The sequence below is a fragment of the Acomys minous genome (assembly GCF_964271855.1).
Source record: "Acomys minous genome assembly, chromosome: 17".
In the NCBI taxonomy this organism is placed as follows: Eukaryota; Metazoa; Chordata; class Mammalia; order Rodentia; family Muridae; genus Acomys; species Acomys minous.
The window spans coordinates 47,954,589-47,977,562 of record NC_140500.1 but is presented as its reverse complement, the minus strand read 5'-3'; the positions used below and the strand labels follow the sequence as shown (position 1 = coordinate 47,977,562).

Sequence of the window (22,974 nt, the reverse complement as noted above, 5' to 3'; positions counted from 1 at the left end):
TTTTTTAAAATTTTATTTTATTAATTGTTCATTTTACATCCCAGTCATATCCCTCTCCTCACAGTCCAACCCTGCCCCCTGTTTCCCTGTCTCCCATCCTCTACTCATCAGGGAAGGGGGGCTCCACCCTACCCACCCACCCCAGCATATCAAGTCACATCAGGACTGAGCAAATCCTCTTCTCCTGTGGCCTGGTGAGGTAGCCCTGCCAGGAGAAAGTGATTGAAAAGTATATAATGTAAAATAGTTGGATAAAGTCTCCAAAAGCCTCAGAGACCTACAGAATATGGCATTTAAAAATGTTTTTTTTAATTATTTTAAAGACTCTTTGACAATAAGACAGGTTAACTTCTGGCAACACCCGGCCTGCCTCCAAAAAGATGATGAGCATCAAAGAATCTCCTTATGGAGATGGCTTCGAATGTGGCAAATAAGCCACTGAGCAAAATGTCCTTGTTTTGGCCACAGACAGAATTCTGCCTAAAAATGGGCAAGCTTCGATGCAGGCAGAGTCAACGGCCAAACTCTGTCAAGACAGGGTAAGCAAGTCCTCAACAGTTCCTGCCTCACAAATATGTCTGTCAGATATATTGGGACAGAGGACTGAAGATGATGCTCCAATGTTATAAAGAATTTTAAGGAACTGTTCAGGCAGCAAACTGTCTCTGTCATTCTTTCATTATGGAAGCTGCTAACCTGCACTTCTGATCCACTCAGGTAATTAAGTTTTATTCCTTTTCAAGTCTCTGATGGGGTTAAAGATCAAATAGTTTAGTTTTACAATTAAGCTTAGTTGTTTAGGTATTAAGATGTTTTTAGGTCTAGGTAGATGTTTTAAGTTGATAGAGATGAGATATAATAGATACTGATTTTCATTCAGAATTTTAGCCTCACCAAGATAAAAAAAATATTTTCTTCAAGTTTGCCAAATACAAAAAGTGAAAACGCTATGAATGTAACATATATATAACTCCTGATTGTTTTGTGGTTCTTCTTGGTGCATGTGATTCATTTTATTCATGTGTAATAATACAAATGTGTGTGTATGTATGTATGTGTGTATATATATATATATATATTTAAAAAGAATAAAAGAACAAACTATTTCCCCTTTAAAAAAGAAAAGGAAAGAAAAGAAAAGTAGACAACAGAGTTCATGTCAGAGTCAGCCCCCATTGCCCTTAGTAGGGGACCCATATGAGGACTGAGCTGCCCATCAATTGTACCTGCTTAGGGCACCTAGGTCCAGGCCATGCATGGTCTTTTGTTGGACCTTCAGTCTCCTCAGGCTACCCTGGACCCTAGCTCTGCATTTTACTCCCTACTTCCTCTGCATCTTACTCCCTACTTCCTCTGCTGTGCCTAGCATAGCAGTTTGACAAAGGGCTGTAACACTTTGGTATCATCACCGGCTTGTGGAGTCTCATTCTAAAAGAGCTAAACTGTGGAAACCACCTGGTAGAAAATCATCCCCTGCCCCCATGGAGCCCACTGGATGCTGAAAGACACACTGAAAAGATCTTCACCAACCCTACATCTGGCAGAGGGCTAATATCTGAAATATATAAAGAACTCAAGAAAGTAAACACCAGCAAACCAAATAATCCAATTGAAAAATGGGGTACTGAGCTAAAAAGAGAATTTTTAAAGAGAGGACTCTTGGATGGCTGAGGGACACTTAAAGACATGCTCCATGTCACTAGTCATCAGGGAAATGCAAGTCAATACAATTCTGAGATTTCATATTGAATAGGTCTTAAACCTAATTAGTTACCTCTAAGATATGTGTGCCACTACCGCACCCTTAGAGCTCTCATGCTATGCTGGTAACTGTTTTATTGTGATTCATAGGTGTTGTGGCTAGGGAGGAGTATTAGTTTCTCTCCTCCTTTTGAAGATTACATGGACCTTTTGGTGCCATGAAAGCTAGAACTTAGATTAGAGATTTTTCAAGTCAGTTCAGCTAAGAGGCCTCTGATCCCTGAGTCTGAAGTGTATGGTAACTTCAGCTTACCTTCCACCTATTGGGGCCACCGAAGGCAATAGCAAGAACTTGTAATGTTTGAATGAGTCTTTTGGACAACTCTGATCAACAACTCAGAGGAGTGCTGCTTATAGTGTTGGAGTTTTCGGTAGATAGGCTTGGCTCTTAGAAGGCACATGGCCAGCCCAGACTAGAAAAGTGCATTTAAATTACACATGCATATTTATTTTGAAAGTTACAACCATGAAGTCTCACCAACATGACTGCCTAACCCTGAGCTGAGCCATGATGACATCAATGGTCATGCGAATGCAGATGGGAGAAAGCCCGTGAGACATCAACCCTATACAAAGAACTACAGACAACTAAGGAATGCTGAGATTGAGTGTCATACCAATTGGTTATATAACACTAAATGGTCAGCCCTGAAAACATATACATACAAGTAACATTATACAGACCAAACAGCTTATATAAGAAACACACATACACACTTGTACACAACATGTACCAGCAATTAATGGAAAAAAAAAAAAGGCATGGATTTGAAAAAGTACAAGGAAGGATATATGGGAGGGTCTGGAATAAGAAAAGGGAAAGGGTTAATGGTGTAATTGTATTATAATCACAAAAATAAAATCAATACTTAAAATTACTCTGACTTCTGAAAAAGAAAGAAAGATGGGAGGATGGAAGAGAGCAAGGAAGAAAGGAAAGAATGAAGGAGATGAAGGAGGAAGGAAGGAGGCAGACAGGCAGACAACCATCTACATATGCAAAGTACTCCGAGCCCAATGAAGCCGAGTTGCTACTTACAAAGCCTTAAAGGATACCCTGGACCTTAACACATTGGTTGTCTCACTTTCTAAGCAGGCCCTTCAGCTTTCCTGTCCCGCAACTCTCCACACCTATTAAAATCTGTTTCTATTTCTTAAGTTTTGAGTAGCCTACATTAAAATTTAAGCATATTTTCTCTGCCAAAATTACAAATAAACTATTGACCCTAAAGATTTAAAAAAACAGGAAAGAAACCTGGGTCACATGCAACAGACCTCAGCTCCTAGCTGCTTCTACACAGCTGTTTTACACCATGTACTCTCTTATTTTAATTATCTCATAGCTGGCCTCTTCTGGTTCCACCCTTCATTTCTCCCAATCTGTCCCCAACTCCAACAGGCCCAGTGTGCTGCTAAAATGGAATCAAAATTTGTTGCTTCTCTAGTCTAAGTTACAGAATGGTTTCACTAGCTTAGAACAGAAAGAGCGTAAGGTCAGGTTGAAGCTCTCCAAATTAACCAGTTTGGTAGACCCTGCGGCAGAGCTATTGGCATCAATAGGCAACTTGTACTACCTGCATGCTCAGCATTAGAGTGTCTGGAGAAGATGTCTTGAGCCCAGAAACCTGTGTTTGGATGAACCCCCACCCCCAGGTGATATGATCCCTTCCTGGCTGAAGTTTAAGCATTGTGTGTTCATGTTGTCTCTCAGGATGGCAGTGTGGCTGCTTCAGGAGCCCACTCCAGTTTCCTATGAGCACACCTCGAGGAATTAGCTCACGCTCTGCTTTATTATCAGGTAGAGTTCAAGAGCTAAGGTGCTGAGAGTTGGGGTTTCAGTTTGCTTTTCTAAGGGGGAACCCCACATTGTTCAGAATTCCACCTTGCCCTTCTTACTGCTTATTTCACTGCTGAGCTGCCTCCTCACACACCCTACACTTTGTGTGTCTATTTTGTTTGCTGTTTGGCTCCCTCCACTGGAATGAATGTTGCCATCGTAGCAAAGATTCATGCCCGTTTTCTCTTCATCCCCACAGCGTCAACAGCTTTCATAACATACCTGACACACAGTAGGGGCTCCATAATATTTGCCATGTGAATGAAAATAGTAGAGAAAAGTTGCCTTCCTTTATGGCTAAGAAGTCAGAATGTTCACAGACACCATCTCTCTTTTCCTTTAATGCTCTTCGGGCTAGCAATGGAGAGAGGAGTATACCACGTGAGAAAAGCAGAGCTCACTCTTCAACTAACGGCATGCTTCCAGATGGACCAGGCTGTCTACCAAGGATAGACCCAAGCTTTTAGAGTTGGGCAGGCTTTATGAGTTTAGTAACTAAGCTGGCAGTCAACATCAGGAATGGACTAGTGCCAGAAATGTAGTTGGTTACAGCGTGACACAAAAAAGGATCTTATACTGAGAGCTCTTGTTTTGTGATCATGCATTATAATGTTAATGTTAATTTGTTTGTCTCTTCCATTCATCTATATCTATCTATCTATCTATCTATCTATCTATCTATCTATCTATCTATCATCTATCTATCTAGTCCATCTCACACACTCATTCTTTTTATCCCATCAGTATTTTCATTCAATTCCATATCCATCCATCCATCCATCCATCTATCCATCTATCTATCCCCAGGCAAAACTTTACTAAATAGTGAACTGTGGTCTCCAAGGTTGGGGTTCGTGACTGGGTCTTTCAACTTTTTCAAGGATGTGTTGTAAACAGGTTGAATGTAGGAGTGTATGAATTATCAAGACAATCACATGCTTTATGGGGCGAGGCTCCCTACGAGCTGGGTGACCTATAGAAATGTATGAGATGTGTATCATTGGTAAGACCACACTTATCTCTTGGCATCTGAACATTACCATGGTAAATCGAAGCAAAGCACATAGAAAAGAAAAACACACATCTGGACATGGCATATTCAAGAGTTTGGCAGGCCTTTGTTTTCCTTTTGTGGCATCATGGGATAAAAAAAGATCAAGCCACAACCCAGTATGAATCAGAGTTATGCCAATGGTAATGCCCCCACACAGGAAGTCTTCATGATGGAGTCAGGAAAGGCACTGGGTGGCAATGCAATATTGTGCACCCATCTCATATGCTCTAAGAGACTGGGGCTTTGCTGGCCCTCACAGCCTAAGTTAATAACACTCTTTGAGGCCACTTAAGACTTAAAGCTGCCATAGAGCTATGTTTTCAAACTCTTTGTTTAACCCACCTAAGAGAACAATGTAACAACCAATCTTATTTGCCTTGGATTTCCCACATAATCACCTTTTTAAATGCATAGCTGCAATTTGAGGTTGCATATTTTTCCACACCGGTCACCCAGAGTGATGCATGTGTATCATTTACTGGAAGCAACAAACACAGAAGTCGACAGCAACTCCCTAACATTTGTCATGATAGCTGAAAGCATCGGTTCATGAATATTGGTTGAGAAACAATGATATCTAATATCTGGGTCAACAGGGATCAGTTGGAACCAGCGACTTAATCCCTTGTAAAACTGTTAAAGATGTCTGTAAAGTGTCCCACTCCTTCCCCGTGTTCTGTTCAAGGAATACAGGACAAAGCCCTTTGTTAGGGAAGGACAGCAGTGACACACAGAGATACATACACACACTCTCAACCAACACACATGGGCAGCCACACCACTCACAGGCACACTTACACAGACTCAACATTTGATCATGGAGACACATATAATCACACAGATAGAAACATATAGACACATCCAGACAGAAGACACAGGCACAGGAACACAGATTCACAAGGGAGCCTTCAGGCAGCAGGTAGAGGCTCAGTCAGACCCATGCAACAACCAGACAGAAGGAGGAAGATACAGGGAGACCGAAGAAGAAAATTAAAATCTGGTTTCCCTCTTAGTTAAATGACTCCAAGGAGAAGTACTTTGACTCTCTTTCATAATGCGACACCGATGCATTATTGGTAACTTGGAGTTAGTCACTAATACATCTAATCTGTGTAGCACAGGACACCGCAGCATCTCCCATATTCAGATTTTAGGATGTTACCTACATCTCATCAGTTATGCATCTCAGATGGCAGATTTAAGGCATGCTTCCTAACAGCCCAGGGAGAGAACCATAACAGAAAAGTTGCAGTTTCTCTGCAGTAGTGTTAAAATTAGGCGGAGAGGCTTTGAAGGCCGTTCCCTTTCGCAGCTCGCTTCCCTGTGCTGCTTAGAAAAGACAGCAGCGAATGGAAACTGAACAGCAAACTGTGTTCTCACCATCTGTCCTGGAAGAAGTATGATACAGAAGTGACTGTCACTCAGGCTGCTTGGAAAGGAGAAGCCATTTATAAGTGTCTCCAGCCCTGATTGAACACTCCACACAGAGTCGAACCAAACTATTCAAAAATACCTTTGGAGGCTATTTCCTGGCCTGGCAGTTCAATAAAAAGGCTCGAGGCACCAAGTGTAAGCCATCTGCTGATAATTCCAATGTCTTTATTAGACTGGATCAATTAAAATCTGAAGATAAGAACCCCTCTTCCATCCTCTTTGCCCTTTGGGTTTCCCTGCAAGAATCATCAAAACGGGGCGAGCATGTTGGGGGGCCAGCTCCCCCATCGTTAGGAGTAACTATTCTCACAGCTTTAAACCTTTTCGAAAGCCATACCAGTAGCAAGCGATCAGGTTTGAGGCTGTGAGGAGAGATGCGTGTGCTTAAAAACTGAGCCCTGACAAATAGAAAAGTGTCAAGTTTTAGTGCGGAGATGGCACCGTGCTTCAGAGCCTGAGGTAGAAAATAAGCGAAAAGTATAGACCATCCATCCCCTTCCACGACAGTCTCTAGCCTAGCATGCTGTCAAGATACCGGTTGCTGGCCTAATTCTGACACACAAAACTCTTTCCTTACAGGTGAAGTATTTGATACTCATTTCCCCATCCTAGCAACATGAGAGGTGGCCTTTTTAGGTCACGCAGATAAGTCTGTATTGTGGGTGAGCACGCCGCCTGGTTTTATAACTGACAGAGGCTCCATCCTTGCTTCCCCTAGAGCAGAGATGGCCAGTTAGCCAGGCGTTTGCTCTGCTCAATGATCACTGTTCAGCATCCTGCTCCATATAGAGCTGCAATATGTTTGCAATCTTGGAGAAAACTAGGCGTAGCATCTATCCACGGATTCCTTGAGCAGTGGATTTTTCAATTTAAAGTAATACAGAAAAAAAAAAAAGAAGAAGAAGAAGAAGAAAAGAAAAGAAAAAAAGAAAAAGAAAAGAAAAAGAAAAACCAAAAAACCAAAACCCTCAGCTTGACTGCCAGTAATAGAGGGACTATTTTACAGGGAAGTGTAATGTGACTGAGGCTTTCCCCACCTTCTCGTAGCAGTGTGCTGTATTTTAATAGACTTCCCATGCATTATGCAAACGGAATGCTTTACAGACTTGTCGCAGATGGCCGTTGGAAGTGACTATTGGCTGATCACTGCTCACCACTTTCTTTTTTAAAAAACGACAAGCTTTATCTGCCTGCCCATAATCCCTGAGTTGAGGAGCACAAACTACAGAATGAAAAGAAAATTGAAAAGACGCCCATAGGGAAGGAATGACAGCATGGCTTGGTTTAGGTCATGCCTCCCAAGTCCTTGTATTAGGAGCTTGAACCCCATGCGTGGGTTTGAGAGGGGGGGGGCCTAGTGAGTGGTGCTTCTGCCAGGAGCAAAGGTGGAGCCCTCATCGTTGGTTCTGCTGCTATCAAATGAGTGGTTGCTTAAATTACAGGAGTAAGGTGTTTGTCACAAGATCAAGTCTGCTTCTCTCGCCTCCTCTTTGGCACCTGCCTCCCTCCCTTTCACTTTCTACCATGTGATGACGCAGCCTGAGTGCTTGCACCAGAGGCCGTTGCTGTGCCTTAGCCGACCCTGCCTCCACAATGGTACATCTTTTTTCTTTATAAAGTATCCAGTCTCAGGTCTTCTCCTCCAGCAACAGAAAACAGCCTAGAGAGCGCTCTTCAGAAAAAAAAAATGACTTGGAGAAAATCTTTTCTTATGTGGCAGATGAAAGACAGACTTCAAACCTCCTCAGCTAGGATTTAAGTATTAGGGACTTAATAATGGGAGGCAGGTGGGGTAAGGAGGAAGGGTAAGGACATTTCAAGATCTAGGACTGTTCATGTCCTACAAGGTTGCGTATGGATTATTACCAAAACTGTAAGTCTGTCACCTCCCGAGTCTCTCTCTAATGTTCTCAGGTCAGATTTGGTCACCTTCCATCCTCACCCCCAAATTAACTTCCTGTTGAAAATGTCCTTTGCGTTTTCTGCAGGAGCAGCAGCTTAGGTCCACGTGACCGGTCTCCTGAAAGGAGAGCCTTTCCTCCATCTTTATTTCTTTATTATTCCTTTTATTTATCTGGCTTTCCCAAACATCTCCATCTAAATCCAGCTCCTCTGTTGAAAGAGCCCTCTCTTTCCAATGAGAGGCATTTGACTGAAAGGACTCGGGTGTTAGAAGTGCAGGTAGAAACACAGGTGTTGATAGGATAGGGAGATGTTCCTTGGAAATCATCAGCAGGAAGCGCCATATGCCAAGGCCTCATAGGAATGAGACTGGAAAGAGAATCAGTATGGAAAATGCTCAGGGAGTGTCCCCAGTCACTGAGTCCCATACTCCACTCTAGTGCTTTTAAGTGCCCTTCACTTTTGGTCCTGCTACCAACCTAGCCAGTCTTTTCCCAACCCACATTTTGGAAGCCAATCTGTTAGCCCACATGTCAGTGTCCATCAATGGAAAGATGACAGCCGACCTTCCTTTGAGTCATTGTTCATTTCTGCTCTGATCAGCTGCACTAGGAATGATGTATGCTGAGGCAAGATGATGGAAAAAAGGCATTATACAGGAGGAAAAAAGTTTGAGAAGGAGATGTGGGGATATCCCATAAGGCAATGATGTCACAGGCTTGTCCCCAGAGATGGTTCCAGGTTAGCTAATGGGGCAGTTCTGAAAAGATGACTTTTGGAAGGGGCTAAAGATGACCATCTTATATTTCATTTATATTCAAATTTTATTGGATTTGTTTTGCCTAGCATATATTCTTGATAGTAGTTGGGAAGTAGAAGATGTGACACATATGGTCTCTGTGTATGTCAATGCGTGTGCATTTTACAGAATGAGAGGAGCACGTGTGTGCGTACCATGGGGGATAGGAAAGCATGCACGGGACTTTTTCAGAGCAGCATTTTTCTGTCTCCATCATGCATCCTGCAGATGAAGAGATACGGGCTTATAAACATAGGAAGTTTAAAGGCATGAGGTTCTTAAATGGATAAAATGGACTCTGACCCGAGGAGTCCCAAGCCAAGGTGCTTTATAACCACACAACATGACGTTTTGTCTCTAGACATAATCATTATTAATAGAAACAGGACCGAGTATCTTTGTACTTCGTTGTTTCATAAACAGCACTTATGGATCAGGCCTTAGTTCAAAGGTCATCACCCCAGAGAATGCTTGGGACACCCCCTTCAAAACATCTCACTCTGGGCCACAGTTGTCTCTCATATCATGACTTTGATTGCTGTTTATTATTCCTACCTGCAATTGCTCATGTATCTGTTTCCACATCTTTCTCCCCAATAAAATATGAAGTTCCACGAAGGCCGAAATTGCATTTTTTTTTCTTATGTTTTTCCTCCCTGGTTCCCACAATCCTGTCCAGTGTGCAGTGGGCACATGTAAATAACCAGTCACATGTCTGTGTGTTTAATAAATGAGAATATTAAAAGGTAATAAGTGTTGGGGTGGGAGACATACAAGGACTTGTTTCGGCCACATGATTATTGAAGTGTTGCAAAGTTTAAGTTTCCTCCGGCTTTCCATTTTTCTAAAGATCCGTTCCCCCACCTTGTAAGTGGTACCATCGTTTCAGCCTAGAACAAAAAAGGAGGACTCACTGCAAAAGCGTCCAGAAACAGCTGATTCAGATGTGACTCTACCTGTGTGGGTGTGTTCCACACAAACCGGGATGTGACAGAGAGCCACTTGGCTCGCAGATGCCACATACCAAATACCCTCTTTGTTTGTGGATATTCCTGGAACTTTCTACCCGGAAGATGTGTTCATTCTTATTTCTGGCTCCTGGCAGCCTGCAGAGGCTCCCTGCTACTGCTGCAGGCAGGTTACTGTCAGGGCCCGTTGTTTATTGCCCTATCTATCAAGTCCTATTTATTTTTAAAATAAACTTTAAGTATACTGTAAACTCCCTTCACAAACAGATTTTTTTCCTCCTCTTTTATACTTGACAAGCCTCTAAAAGGAATAGTAACTCTGTCTCATAAATATTTGCACCTGATCCTTTTAAGAAAGAATTATCCTTAAGGTACTCAAGAATAGGGAAGGCCTCTATCTAAATCCTGCCTTTCAATTACTCATTTTACTATCTCTTTTCATCTTACTTCTCCCTTCTTTGTCTTCCTTCCTTCCTTCTTTCTTTCCTTCCTTCCTTCCCTCTTCCCTTTTATTCTTCTTATATTATCTTATTGGAGATTCTATACTGTACCCTGGACCCAAATCTAGCTAAAAATCTCCCCCATACTACTCCTAAGTACTGTGATAGTATATAAACTTGTTTTATTAAAAAGGCAAAGGAGCTCCCCGTTTCTCATTTCATCAGACCTGAACACTGGTAAATTGCTGACTTGGTCCTCTGTCATGTAAACTCACAATTCCATTCAGCCATCCAACGCAAAGCTGATTAGAGAGGACATGGACATGGTGGGGCACAAAGAAGCTTGGCATTCGGAATCAGACTCACTTGGATCCATTGGACTCCTCAGGGGCAGACCTTGGGGACTCTGCTATCCTTTCCCACTGTGCTTCCTCATAGGAAATGTGCACAGTAATAATAATCCCTTGGGTGGGTATTCAGGATATTTCCTGAACACTTCCAACCTCTCCACTTCTAAGCATAGTTCGCCAGTCCTTTGTTTAGGCAGCCTATATGATTTGTTATATCAGACAGGATGGAAGTTGAAAACTGCTTTTTAAACCCAGTTCTTGGGGAGTAGAGAAATGGCTCAGTGGTTAAGAGCACTTGCTGCTGTCTCAGGGAACCAGGCCGTTCACAAATGCTCATGATTCTTAGTCTAGGGAATCTGATGCCCTCTTCTGGCCTCTGTAGGCATTGCACACACATGATGCACATGCATAGGTGCACATATACACATTAAAAAACACACCTTTAAAAACCCTATCTGTTAAATATGAAAAGCAAGATGCCGGGCAACACATTTGATATGGAAAAGTTCATTGTAGAAGCATGGGAGAGCAGGAAAGGGGAGGGAGGCTCCAGAGAGAAAGAGAGAGACAGAGAGAACAAGAGAGGAAGAGAGAGAGAGAGAGAGAGAGAGAGAGAGAGAGAGAGAGAGAGAGGGAGAGGGAGGGAGGGAGGGAGAGAGAGAGAGGGAAATGAGATGGATTTGTTTTTTTTATATTCTGGGCAGCTGGTATACCTAGTGTTGGCCAGGGGATGACATTGTAGGTTGCTAGGCAGTCTGGGGTCAGGAGTGCTAACATTATCTCCTCTATTTCTTTTAGTTTCTCTCTCTCACTGAGAACATTGCAAGGGCAGCAGCCTGTGTAGTAAGAATTGTGTAGCCTGTATCTAGTTTTGTCCTTTACCTGTGGGTCTGATTATATTATCAGCAGTCATGGACAGCCATTTACATAGACAAATAAAAAAGCTACTAGTAGCTCCAGAAATCCAACTGCTTCTTCCTTGAGGGTCTTCTTTGGTCTTATATCCACATTTGGACCATAACTGGTGACAGTGCATGGGAGTTACTGGTTGGACAAGCATGAATCATGTGACTGCCCCTTCAATCATAGAATAATTTATAGCACTGTGGTCAATAGGTCCTTTAGAACAAACCCAGGGAGCCAAGGGAAGGCTGCTTAGGAGTTATGCTGGGATACTCATTATAAATCTCTTTTTAAAAACCATTACAGGAAGTTAGAGTGTCTTGTAAGAGAGCCACCTAATTCACTGTGAGCTTTACACATCAGAGACAACCACCATCACCACTCCTTATTGACTTCCTGGAGCTCAGAAGTAAGAGTCCTGGCTGGAGCTTCTCATGGTTGCCTGTGAAAGATAGAAAGAGGCTTCCCAGGCAGATGCTTAGACCTCCAGCCACAGCACATGGGTTAGAGGCACCATGGACTTAGGCGGGAGAAACGCATCTCCCCCGCCATGAGAGGGCACACAAAACGGACAGTGTTTAGCTGACTTGTGGCCATTTCCCCAAAAGTCACTAAACATCGCCCAGGGTGATAACCAAAGCATTGTGATGCTGTATGAGTCAGAAACCCCTGAAAATGATCAGAGTTCGACTTTGTGATGTGGGAAACACTCGCAAATTCCTAATATGAAATGCTACAATAGAGGAAAACCAACTTGCTATTCTTGGCCATGCAAGTTCTGCTAGAGGGGATCACGACTGCTGTGGATGTGAGCTGGGAACTGAAAAACGGTGGCAATTTCGCATACCATATACCTTCCTCTATTTTCACTTGGCTCAGAAAACTTCATGAAATTATACAAATCCCTGAAATCTAATATTTTTATGTGATAAAATTGTGTAAGAGGAGGGGGTGGAAGAGAAGTTTGGAAAATATGATGACAGATGGCAAGTGGGCTCAGGCACATAGCGTTCCTATATATAGGGGAGGGGACAATCTGGTTAATCAAGGGGAGGGGGAGCAGTTTTAAATTTAGATCCAAGTATTTTATATATTCAGCAACATCATGTGTAGTGTAAAAGTGTACTGAAGCCACTGAGCTGGGTAGAATTTTTAATGATTTTCTTGGTCGGGGATGAGCTGTGTGATCTGTATTTTCAACAGCTTTACATATTATTTCATGCTGTCTACATCTGAAAGTCAAATTGCATCCATAGGTTTGGGGGTATGCCTTTTGGGAGGGGACTGAGACTATTTCTAGAGAGAGTTCTTTCAAAGGAAAGCTAAAGGCATCTCAAAGACTATGGTCATTACAACTAATTTAGCACACTGGACCATTTAGGCAAATATTCTCAATGAAGATGATTCTGGAATTTAGTAGAGTGAGCAATGGGGTGACATAAAGAATCTTGAGAGCAAAACCCAGCATCAAATACTTCAGGACAGGTAAACTGTGTCCCCTGGCATAAATCACCTCAGATCTTTGTATCTTAATTTCTTTCTTTTTAAAATGAGAGTTCAGGGCCTGGGGAGATGGCTCCACGGGTAAAGACATTGTCGCATAGATGCAAGCACCTGAGTTGACATTTTCAGAGTCCACATAAAGCCAGCTGTGATAGCATGCATCTGCCACCTCAGCACTACTACAGTGAGATGAGGGGCAGAGACAGGAAAATCCCCAAAAGCTCATGGGACAGCCAGAACGGGCTGATCGACATCAGTCAACAAGAGAAGATGAGGACTGGCACCCCAAATCTAACTGCCTTAACCTCTAGTCGGGAAGATCTGGGGCTGAGTGGGCACTGACGTTGGTTTTCCTAAACAAAGGACTCACCACTACCCCAACCTTTATTGTTCACTGTGACTTTCTAGTATTGTTTTTATCCCAAGTTAGCACTCCTTCAAAGTGACTGTTGGTGGTGACATGGTTAATGACCTGCCTCTCATGTCTGGGTACCAATGGAAAGTTACTTCGCAACGTTGTCTTAGATGCGAGAAAGACATCCTTCCAGGGGATGTTCACAAACCTTGACTGGCCCAAATTGACTTCGGTTCCCATCTCCAATCATGACCTGGGAATGGGTCTTCCATGTGTCACAGGGACTCCTACTTACTAAAGTGACAGTTAACTCGGCAGGGGAATTGTGTTAGCATGAGTGAAAATCAAGACGAGAGATATATTTAAAGGAAGCAACCTTGGAATCTGATAGACATTCCTTGGAACACTTACGCTTCAGCTACTCTATGTGTTTAAAAAAAGAGCCAGGAAAAACATGATAATGAAGCAGAGGTTTTATATGATAGCTATCACCAGACAGAGCACATAGTAAGCATTCAATAAAGAGACCTTCATCGGGGCTAACCTTACATCTGTTCAACATAGCAAATGTGTTTTTTAGCTGGCAACTAATTAACAAGAAGTTGCAGGTATTTCTGGTGTTTCCATAGTGACACAAAAATCTACCAAAATAAGTTTTTGTTTTAGCACAGTGGTTTTCAAACTTGGCTGCATATTGGAACTAACTAGGGAGCTGTGAAAAATACTATTGCCAGAGTCTCTCATCGAGAGATGCTAACCGGATTGATCTCAGGGATATAGAGGCATAAATACTTCATCCCTTATGGAAACTCACTGACTAGCCTGAGGACCTCTGGTTTATGGAACATGAGTATGGGCATTTCTTTCTCTTGAGCAGTGCCCATGAATTCTTTGTCTTCCTTTTACAATACTCTTTCCCTCTGCTCTAGACTAGTAAGTGCTAGATTCTCCTGTCCAAGCTGGCACCATCAGAACTACCACACACTCTCTATTACAGTATGAAAAACGCTCAGTGTGAGGGTGGGAACCAAGAGTAGGGAAGGCCCACTATCAATATGGTGTGTGAAAAGAGATGAAAGGAGAGGAAAGAGAAAACGAGAAACGAGGCGAAGAGCACTTCCTTCTGGTGCTGGGATGTGGTTAGAGAGGCACTTTTAGGCACACTGAGCCTCAGCATCCCACACAAACACCCATGCTCACACAGACACATCATCTGAAACTTTTCCCAGCCTCCTCCCGCTCAGCCCACTGCCAACCACACACTTAGCATCTTCCTGGGAATTTATAAAACATCTCAAACATGAATAAATGAGAAGTGACTGAGTTTGTTCATTCATTCACACATTCATTTATTCATATGTTCTATAAATTTTGATTGGGTACCCACTACGGACCAGGTATATTGCCAGACAGCAGACAATCAGTAGTGATCACATCAGGGGCTTTGGTAAAAGCCCTGAGTTTGGTAAGCAAACTTAGGTTTGATGAACCTAAGTATGGTGGTCCATCATCACTTCATGAGTTCTTGGGTTCAAGTCTCTGCACATTGCTGAAAATTAATGAGAGAAAGCCAGAGGAGACGGAGAGCAACGCGTAGGCAGATGGACAGGGGGAATAAAATGATATTAGGTGGAAACTGTATCGAGGAATGTCTTTTAATTTTATGTCTTGTGATCTGCAGTTTTAAAATAACGATGTGCAGCTGGGATTGGTGGCACATCCTATACCGCCCCCCCCCCCAGAAGGCAGGGACAGGGAGATGCGCACCAGTCCATGCTACACAGTGGGATAATCGCTTCGAAACAAATGGAATCCCACTTCAGACATCATTACATGGTGTGCCTTTGGGGAAGATAACCAGGTTCACAAGCGAGGAATGATGGTGGTAGAGAAAGTTTGGACCCCGGGTGCTAAAAACCAATGGGTAAAGAGCAAGATGCTCCAAAGGCACCAGAGTGCATGAAAACTTTGAATAGGAAGAATGCCAGACATGTGAGGGACTGAAAGGCGCTGTGATGTCCCTGATGTTACGGGTCTGAGCAGTGGATTCTGGACCACACCACAGTAGACACTACTGCAAGTGGAAGGGGCATTGACTCTCAGGGATACCAAGGATCAGTGTCTAGTGTGCACTGGGGAAACCAAAGGAAACTCCGCAGGAAATCACCTGTAGGTACTGATTCTAGAGAATCTGAGTCAGGAGAAGTAAAGTGGATTGGGAACAGGTGGCTGGAAATAGAAGAGGGTGTGTGTGAGGATGTTTCAAATACAGCTGAATTTGCAAGGGTTAAGAGAAGTGAGAAAAATGTCTTAAAAGTCTGAGAAAATATCTTAGAGTATATTAAAAAAAGTTGAAATAAAATTGACCACAGCTAACCAGGCCCCTGATAAGTGTCTTGCAGTGATTCTGTGTGCAGAAGTTCACAGTGGTACAACAGCATAGGAAGAGCTGAGAGCAGCAGAGTCTGGTCCAGAGCTCCTCAGTCATCTTTATCTTGACATCGTACAGACCAGATCAACAATAAAGAAGTAAAAGGAAGAGGACCAAAGGAAGGAGCTGGTAGTGCAGTTCAGCCGAGGTGTGTTTTTCTAGCAGGTGTGAAGCAGGCTGGCTTCCATCTCACAGTGCTCTGCCTGCCTCTGCCTCCTGAGTGCTGGGATTACAGGTGTGCACCGCCACGCCCAGTGAAAATTCCTTCTTTAAACCTTTGCTGTGAACGTGGTGTTTTTATGAAACTCTGAAGCCTCTAACACACTTCCTGTCAATAGTTGTTCAATTTCATCATTACTTTGTACTAGAGGGCCTGGTAGACCTGTATGAGATCTTATATGAGATTTTGGTTAAGATACACGTTTAAAAAAATTGTCCTATTACTGGAAATTGCATAGTTCCCAAAATTAAAATTGAAAACAGAGAGAGGAGCATAGTCAGCCGTGTTAATATTGAAAGAAAATTCAGAAGAAAATTTCATTTTAAAATAATTTGATATGAACATAGAGCATCAAGAGAAGTTATGAGCATTGCTTCCCTAGAAGGGAGAGGAGATGGGACTCTTTTTCTGGAGTTAATAACTAGTACTCTGTAGGAACCCATAGGGAAATATTCCATTTTTTTGGCTTCATCTCATCAAAATAAGAGCAACCCTATTAGAAACAACCAAAGATAGGCCCTGTTTAGAAAAAGATAAGTACTTTTATATTGGTTAAGACACCATTGAAGGAAGAATCACTGATTTGGAAAACAGATATCCTGAGGGGGGAAAATTGTAAAAACATATTTGAAGGTCTTTTCTTTTCTTTCTTTCTTTTTTTCTTTTCTTTCTTTCTTCTTCTTTTTTTTACTTTTGTCAAGAGAGGATCTCATTGTGTGCCCTGGCATACTTGGTACTTACTACATAGTTCAGGTTGACCCCAAGATTGATAGTATTTTCTTGCCAATACCCAGATGTTGGTATTATAGATATGAGTCACTATGCCTGGCTCAATATACTACATGTTAAAAGTTCAGTATTTAGAAAAGTAAGACATTCAATAGATATGCTTGGAAAAGTGCTAGGCAGATGCACACTTACATGTGAGTGGTGTAAACCTTGCTGTGGTGCATCAGAGATGATTTCAAATTCTCTATTTAGATCCTGAGTTTTCTCCCTTTCTAAAATAATGAGTATGTGTGACATGAAAGCAGAAGGAGAGGCTATTTGGGGGCAGGAATGGTACCAGCAAGTGGGGGAGGGCATATGGGGGAGAGTCATTGGGGGAGAGTCATTATATATATGCAAGTGTCACAATAAAACTAAAAAAAACTAACTAAGAGATACTAAATGGAGAAAAACATGAGTATGTATTTTTATAAGTAGGAAATTTATAAATATATGAAACTAGAAAAACATTACAGCTTTGATCATAAACACATTATCTCTTCAATAGTTGTTCTCCCTTTCTCATTATTATTCTAATGTTTCCTGTGTGCCACCTCCCACATTCCAAGTATCTCTCTTAGCTTATGGATGGGGGATGGGACACTACTCAGCTCTAAGCCTAGTACTGTGATCTTTTTTACTGGTCCTTAGAGCAGCTCAAGGAGGCATAACCCTTTCTCTTAACATCTTGTGTAGATTTAAGTACCATGGCCAACCAATGGCTGTTGCATTGGAAATCACAGCTCTACTATCCACCAGCAAGGTTGACGAGAGCACAACTTGTGCCATGAGTAATTGGTAGAAAGCTAGAATATCTTGACTTACATGAGAGTAGATACCATAGTTTGGCTTGCTCAAAACTCATGTCATAGATGAGGAAGCATAGGGCCCAGACACCTGTTAGCAGTCCTGAGGCATCCACAATGTGTAGGTTCTCTTGGGACAGATATCCTGGAAGGCAGAGATAAATAGAAACGAGGCAGCTAGGTCTTCAATGGCACAGTGTGATTGCAGAAGCAGACTCACCTGGAGATGGGTTTGTAGGCTGTCAAACCTAAAGAAGCTATGCATCTTTATTATTTTCTTGTTTGAAATGGTTTTGGTGGGATTTTTTTTCTTCGTTTCTTTCTGCAAATGGCAACCATCATTTACAACCTACCTTCTTCTCTTTTGTGTCATTAGCATCTTGGAAGATTGATGTCTTCGTTTGCTTGCTGCTCCTGTAAGTGAACATGGGAGACTGGGTAATTTGTAAAGAATAAAGGTTTAGTCAGCATGTAGTTCTGGAGGCTGCTTGATCCAAGGTCAAGGTACCATATTTGGTGAGAGGGAATATCTGCTCCTGGGGAGTCTGCAAATTCTGACCTGTCAGAGGCTAGTATATCACGAAAGGAGTACATACAAGAGGCAGAGCTGGGTTTTGAAGCAACCTACTGTCAAGATAACTCATTCATTTATTCCTCCATTGCTCTATGGATGGATTAACCCATTTGTGGGGGGCAGAACCTCTTATAACTTCCTACCTGGCCCAACTTTTCAATACATCCAAAGGAAAATTTGATTTCAACATGAACTTTGGTGAGGACGTTTAAGTCTGCCGGCTACCCAATGGTACAGGTCTTGTTTTCTCTGACCGTGACTGTGAGTGCCAGACCTATGCTTTCTAATATAGTAGCCACCAACCAAATGTGGTTATCTAAACTTAAATTAAAGCTAAGTAGAATTTAAAATTGACTTCGATATCTGTACTAGCCAAATTTCAAATGTTTAACAGCCAGTAGGATAGTGGGTCCCATCTTCACCAGTGTACAAAGAGAGCATTTCCAGCATTGCAGAAGAGTCTCCTGCACTGTGTGAGTATGCATACTTGTAGGGCACAATGAAGAAGGAAAGGAGGAAGAGACAGAGAGAAAGGATGAGAAAAAGTAGATAGGGAAAAAGAATAAGAGTAAGAGAAAGAAGAGTAGATGTGTTAGCCTGAGAGAAACCTGGAGAACATGTGTGTGTGTGTGGGGGGGGGGGGGAACACAGGACAACCTCAGATGTTATTTCTGAATTATTCCCCTCCTCAAAAATGTTTCATTTGTTTGGAACCTACCAAGTAGGCTATGCTGGCCCAGAGTCTATCTATCTTCACCCCTGCAGCACTCGGAGTACAAGTGCGTGTCCCCATGTGAGCTTATGTAGATTCTGAGGCATCAAACTCAGGTGGCCATGGTTCTACAGCAAGCAGTGTCAAGCTATTTCCCTAGGCTGGGTAACCTGTGTTCTCATACCACCTATGCTGTGCCAGTTAACCTTTTGTGTTCCCCGGGGTGTGCCCTTTTCTTTTTCTTATATCTTCTCATGTCTGCCAGAAGAGAGACACTAAACTAGGAGGCATTGGGAATTCCTTCTGGGTTTAATATAATACAACTTTGGTCTCATTCAAGTCCCCAAGAAAAGGCATCAGCAGGAGCAAGAAGCAGACATGTATATCAGTCACTTTTCTTCTTGTTGGGGCAAAAGAACTGACATGAAACATCTTAGACATCTTTGGCTGGCAGTTCAAGGGTGTAGTCCATCACAGCAGTAAGAGCTGGAGATAGTCAGATTGCATCTATAGGAAGCAGAAAATATTGAGTGATGGTACTCAGCTTGAGTTTTTGTTCTTATGACATTCGGGAACCCAGTCCAGAACTGTGCTGCCCACATGTAGAGTGATTTTTCCCACCTTAATTAACCTAATCTGGGTTACCCCTTCAAAGATGTTCTTAGATGCTTGTCTCCTCGGTGATTCCAGATTCTATGAAGTTGATGGCACGAGCTATCACAACGTGATTATAAAAGGTGAGTATTGCAGTCTGGACAGGGGCCAGCCCGGGCAATGCCTTGTCAATCACGGTCATGATATTTGGACTTTATTTTAATCTCAGTGAGAAGTCTTCAAAAAATTTCAAGTTAGCAAGAGTAGTGTGATCACCATAGGTATCACATGTTTCAGTTACATATAGAACAAGGGAGTTGTGGATGGAAGATGTACATTCTCAGAAACATTGGCTCTGTAGGCAGGTCCTGCTGCAAGTTAGATGAAGATGTTGGAGGTACCTTGGGTGATGGTGTTTGAAAGAAGAAGGAAACAATGGAGGATCTGAGGCGTGGCTGGGAAGCAGAAGTAATAGAAAGAAGCAGCTGGAGGGAGAGACTCATTGGAAGGGGTGTGGCAGAATGTCAGGCACAAATCAATGAATATATGAAAGTCATTTACTTAATCATAGTGGGCCTGGGGATCCAATTTCAGATCAACTGGAAATCTGGGGGGATTTAAAAAAAATAGCAGTAATATTTTATTTCATATGTCTGCAAATAGTATACATGTATGTACATGTTCACATGTATGGGGCTTTTTGTGCATGGGTACATGTGCATGTGGAGACTTGAAGCAAACATTGGGTGTATTCCTTGATTACTTCCCACCTTACACACTGAGGCAGGCTCTCTTAAAAAATGCAGAGTTTGTCATTTCAGCTCAAGTAACCAGCTGGCTTGTTCTAGGAATCCCTTATCTCTTCCTTTGAGTTCTGGGATTACAAGGATCTGCTATGTCCTCCTGGCATCTGTATGGGTTGTGGGGATTAAAACTCAAATCCTCAGGCTTGCATGGCACCTACCGTACTTTACTGGTGGAGCCACAAACACCATCCCTGGATCTGAAAATTTCACAACTCAAACTATCATGTGATTGCTTTTAGTTTACCAAAGCAATGGTTGTCACAACTCCCATGCACTTAAAGTTCATGTCCACACCTTTGTAGTGAAGGGACCCCTGGTCTCCGACTTACCAGTGTACTCTTAACTTTACTTAGAGAGAAAGATGGGCAGCCGTTGTGACTTCGGTTTTATCTGTGTCCTAAAAAGACAGTAAAGAAATCAGGAGTTGGAGAACAAAGGGAATGACCTCATTCTTTCTTTTTCTTGTGCCTACAAGACAGAGATGATAAGCAGAGAGCAGTGAGTTCTACTTGATAAAGTAATTGCAGAAATAGGCTGTTGGAGTTGAAAAATGAGACTCCTGTATCAAGGTTACCTTTTCAGCAGGCCTCAGAAAAAGCTTGCTTCCACCTTCTCGTTCTGACAATTACTAACACCTTACCTTCTGCATTCAGATCTAAAGAATAAACCAGCACCATTTTTTTATGACAAGTAATTAGCCTCACTGATATTATCTTGTTATTACTGACAGATTTTTAACTTAAAAATTATTTTATTGGGGTTGGAGAGATGGCTAAGAGGTTAAGAGCACTAACTGCTCTTCCAGAAATCCTGAGTTCAATTCCCAGCACCGACATGGAGGCTCCCAAACATCTATAATGTGATCTAATGCCTTCTTCTGTCATGGAGGTAGAGCACTGTATACATAACAAATAAATAAATCTTTTTGAAAATTATTTTATTATTTTAGGTGTCTGAGTGTTTCACCTGCCTGCATATATGTGTATCGTGTGCATGTCTGGTGCCTGGGGGCGGGGGGCAGGAGAGGGCATTGTGTTCTCTGAATTAGAGTTATGGAAGGCTATAACTACTATGAGGGTGCTGAGAACCAAATCTGGGTCCTCGGCATGAGCAGCCAATATAATTAGCTGATGAACCATCTCTTCAGCTCCTATCACCCATATGTTTTATTGTTCCCTAAGCAGTAGTAGATTTCTTTGTTATTACCATTATTTTACTTTTTACTTCTTATTTTTTCTTAAATCTCAGTTTGTTCTAGATTTTAAAATAGGAATTGTTCCCTTCTTCATTGTGGCCACTACAGTGTTTACTTAGGGTCAAAATAGTGCCATCTTTGGATGGCTTTATGTCTTATATGCCATATGCTCCTCTCATATCTGGCTTTGTTTCACTCTTTTTGCGGCAGGGGCGGGGGGAAGTTTCGAGAGAGGGTTTTTTTTTGTGTGTAACAGTCTTGGCTGTCCTGGACTCATTTTTGTAGACCAGGCTGGCCTTGAACTCACAGCCATCCACCTGCCTCTGCCTTCCGAGTGCTGGGATTAAAGGCGTGCGCCACCACATTTCACTCTTCTGACTAGGCCTATGGTGTTATAATTATGAGTCGAAATGTATTATTTCTTACTAATGATGTTTGCCTAGAACTTGGTTGCTTAGTGCCAGGGCTCTAGGAATCAGAGATAAATCTGAGTCAGAGTTCTTCAACGTTAGGAGACACAGATGTGACATTATTTTAATTATCCAGTTTCTCAGAAATTGTGTATCTTTAACAAAAAAAATCACATAGTAGCACTTTTGTATTAAATAAAACTGTATATAAAGGCTGAGGCTACTATAAGAAGCTTTTCTTCTTCTCCCACTAACTGTCTTTGTTGACACATTCAACATCTCAGCTCACATCCTCTAGCTTTGTTTCACCTAATTTTGGTTTATAATATCTTCATCATCTAATGTTTCTTGATATAAGGCAGTAAACGATAGAGAAGCAACTGTCTTCATTGCTTTTCCTGTTGTGGTGATAAAATGCCTTGATATAAGCAGCTTCAGGAACCGGGAATGGTGGCATGTGATTTTAATCCCAGAAGTTGGGAGGTAGAGTAAAAGAGGCAGAGGCAGGTGGACCTCTTTGAATTCAGGGCCAGCCTAGTCTACATAGAAGGTTCCAGGCTAGCCAGAAATACATAGTAAAGCCCTGTCTATAAAAAGGAGGTGGGTGGAAGAAAGGGTTTATTCTGGCTGGCCGTTTCAGATGAGTAGACTCCATTATGGCTGCAGAGGCAGGCAGATGGCTGGTCATGTTACATTTATATTCAGAAAGCATAGAATAAACAAAAAATAGGGCCAGGATGTAAAGCTTCAAGGTACATCCCTACTCCCTCCAGCTAGGGAACATCTCCTAAAGTTTTTAGAACTTTTACCAACAATGCTATGGCCTGGAGACCACATCTTCAAATATGTGAGCTTATGGGGACAGTTCACACATTTAAACCATGACAATAACTAAGTGTACTTGACAAATATTATTATATTTAGTTCTTAAAGATAAGATGGACAAATACTATGTTTCTTGTATGTAATGCATAGTAAGCACCATCCTAGATGGAAGCTGGGACTCTGTGAAAGAATGTTAGAACATAATGGCTTATGGGATTGGGCTTGTGGAGACAGGATAGAATTATGATTTGGCAGTAAAAATGCTTTCACATAATGAAGGATCTAAAATGGGCATTGTAGACTGACTGGTGGGGAGACCGAGAGAGA

General features: G+C 42.1%; 1 long non-coding RNA gene across 2 annotated transcripts in view; it reads right to left on the bottom strand.

Moving 5' to 3' along the window:
• LOC311587765 overlaps positions 1 to 22,974 on the bottom strand; it is a 270,363-nt gene that overhangs the window by 238,544 nt on the left and 8,845 nt on the right. For both annotated transcript variants that reach the window (XR_014775963.1, XR_014775964.1), the window contains exon 2: positions 17,551 to 17,676. This is a non-coding gene — a long non-coding RNA (uncharacterized lncRNA). The remainder of the gene's footprint in view (positions 1 to 17,550; positions 17,677 to 22,974) is intronic.